This window comes from Chelonia mydas, chromosome 2 (assembly GCF_015237465.2).
Source record: "Chelonia mydas isolate rCheMyd1 chromosome 2, rCheMyd1.pri.v2, whole genome shotgun sequence".
Lineage (NCBI taxonomy): Eukaryota > Metazoa > Chordata > Testudines > Cheloniidae > Chelonia > Chelonia mydas.
This window is the reverse complement of record NC_057850.1, coordinates 30,762,491-30,765,494: the sequence shown is the minus strand read 5'-3', so window position 1 is coordinate 30,765,494 and position 3,004 is coordinate 30,762,491. Positions and strand designations below refer to the sequence as shown.

The 3,004-nt window shown below is 38.1% G+C and overlaps 1 long non-coding RNA gene across 1 annotated transcript; it reads right to left on the bottom strand.

The window, feature by feature from the left end:
• Positions 1 to 305: 305 nt before the first annotated feature.
• On the bottom strand, positions 306 to 2,416 carry LOC119565529. Its single transcript, XR_005224197.1, has 3 exons — positions 2,362 to 2,416; positions 518 to 641; positions 306 to 405 (listed from the first exon to the last, which is right to left on the bottom strand). It is a non-coding gene; the product is annotated as an uncharacterized LOC119565529 (long non-coding RNA).
• Between the last annotated feature and the right edge of the window lie 588 nt (positions 2,417 to 3,004).

The window sequence follows — 3,004 nt, the reverse complement described above, 5'->3', positions numbered from 1 at the left end:
TCTGCTCATGTCCACCAGGGCTCCATCCTCAGTCATTGCTTTCCTATTAAGCCTAACTCTCCCTCCAGGTTACTCAGCCTATTAGGTTACTTCACCCTTTCTCAGCCACATTAACCCTTTCCAGGCTGGGAGGGGGAAGGCGGGGGTGAACACTCCATTACAGGAAATCATACCCATGTTACAAGTAAAGCGTTGTGAAGCAAATTGATATAATGAAGTAGCATTAAAAAGGAAATTAAAGTGAGAAAATACTGAACATCATAGCTGTAACATTATTACCTTAAGATGGTGGGGGCACACAAATCTTCCTCAGCTGTGGGCAGCACTGGCAATTTTCCAGGATTCAAGGTTTGTACTTCATGTGCAGTAAATGGAGTAATCTTCCAATAAGGCCAAGAGGAAGCACTGAATATTGAAGCATGTCTGTCAGCATGGGCAAGTCATTTAATTCTCATATGCTTTTCTTTTTTGCTTTCTTGTATAATGTTTTTATATCATATTTTTAATTCACCTTTACCTCTCCTGGGGTGGAATTCTATAATTCTCCCATTCTTAGACCAGATTTTGTTGGATCAATCATGCTTACTCCCTGCAGGTCTGATTGGCTTTGATACATGATCTTCTCCTCAGGAATCTGTGACCTGTGATGAGTGGAGTGACCAGACAGCCTTCTTAGAAGCAAAGTATTGTTTTTCACTGTAGTAAATAAACATTTAGAGAGAGAGATTTTAACACAACAAACTTGTCTATACACATGTCTATCTTACCTATAGGCTTACCATCCCCTGATGATAACCTAGGCAGGCCTAACTTCTTGAGACTCCCACACAGGTACCTGTGTCAGTCTGAACAGCTTACCAACAACTGCATTCTTTCTGGAAAGAGTCTCTTTTATCCTGGCAGAGTCCCATTGAGTTTGTCAGGCCCCAAGATCTTGGCCCTGCATGTCCAAACCAATTTGATAGGCTCTGCAGAACTTTGAGCCACAATTGCCAGAGCCAATCACTGTCCCATAGTTCTGTAACAACTCTCAAGTGTTTGTCATGTGGTGGTTTATCCTGAGCCATTGTTTCTGTACCTGTTTGATTTCCCCAGCATCCCAGTTGATTTAACCCAGTATAATCATAGTGAATATTCCAGTAACCAGGTCCATACACAATATTCATAAAGTCTTAAAGAGCACCTCCACTTCTGTCACAGCTGTAATTATCCAAAAACCAAACATTACCAAGCCACAAAATTCAGAATTAAAGTTATCCTTAAAAGAAATCCAAACCTGTTAAGGTAAGAAATGCACACCCAAACTACCTTAATTCTATTCTGAAGTGACGTCCGATACAGTTAAAGTATTTTAGAGTATTTGTAGTCCCAGATTAGATGAAATTTGTCAGTGATTTTTTAAGACACATTTGATTATTTCCCAATTTTTTTCTCTCTTCATGGCATCACTGCAAGGAAGAGTTAAGGTCATTGGGGTGCCTCAACTTTTAATTTCTTACCTTAACATGTATGAAATTATTTCCTTAATCCTTAAACCTGTGTTTATATTGCTTGATTTGTGGGTGATTACAGTATCTCTGAAATGTTTTTATTTTGTACTAGAGACAGAAGAATGGAAATCCCTGTGGAAAATGTCATTTTCTAAATCATCCCAAGCTGGGGTAAAAACATCATAAATAAGAATATTTTCATGGGAAGGATTTAAAGAACAATTCCATTTTGGGAGAACTGAAACAGAATTTTCAAGCTACCTACCTGAATGACTCTTGTCATAGAGATTGGATATGGGTTCAGCTCTGAATTGAAACTCCCTTAAAGATCAAGGGTTTGGGATTTAGTGTTCCAGTCTGACCCACAATAAAGATGGTCTCAAATTGACAGACTTTTCCAAAGTTCAGGAGCATCTGGATTGAGTGTGGAAGTGCATCTCTGACCACAATATATTATATACAATTAGCTGAATTGGGAACCTGATATTGTCTTTATTGTTATATTGCACATCAGACTGCTATGTAAGTAAAACTGAAACAGCGTATGATAGAAATGACACACAGTTCATCAGCACTACCACATGGCAAGGTGGCAGGCTCTTTAATGCTTATTTTCTGCATATTTTTATTGCCTAGTCTATGCCAGGGTTTGGTCCTCTTGTAAACATAATCCATCCTGGCCTTATGTTGCAAAATGTTGGCACCTTTCAACTATAATAATCCTATACTTGTGTGGCAGGCCAACAGCTCCCCTTCTGATAGACTGCAGACTCAATTAAAGCTAGAATGGAGTGAAAAGATAACTCTGTTCCTCTTCCCTTTGTAGACTCCAGTAGCTTTAGAATGCTGAGGCTACATATTGCTTACATACCTGGTAATGGAATAGGATGACATAGCAAGCAATAAGTAATTCAGAAATCCTCACACATGCTGATTTCCACCCCTTTGATTAAGGATCCTGTGGGAACAAGAGGTGCCATTAGGTACTCAGATATTATGGAGATGGTGGCTTTATAAGTACCGGGATAGATTAGACAAATGACATCAGCAAAGGAACTTCTCATATGAGCATGCTTTGATTGCAGAACAATTAGATATCAAATTATAGTAAATAAATACATACAAATAATTCAGGGACCTGAGAAGAGAAGTTAAGATCGGAATAATACAAGCCATCTTTTCAAGATCTAGTGCTGAGTGCAAGTGGCAAACTTGGAGAACAAATTTCCAAAGTACTGGATGAAAACTTCTTTGGACTACATTAGCTGTGTTTTAGAAAAGGGGGATACTGACCTCATTCTTGCAAAACTGACAGATCTTGTTAACTGGTCTTTAAATTAAGGAGAAAAGTGAAGCAAAAACAGAATTTGTTCTGAACTAAAGGATGATGATGATGATGAACAAGAGGAAAAAATAATATTTTAATGTTTAAACACAACTTCAGTGAGGAAGGAAACAAACACAAAGAGCAAGAAGATACATTACAAGATTAAAATTATGGTTTTGCTTGAATA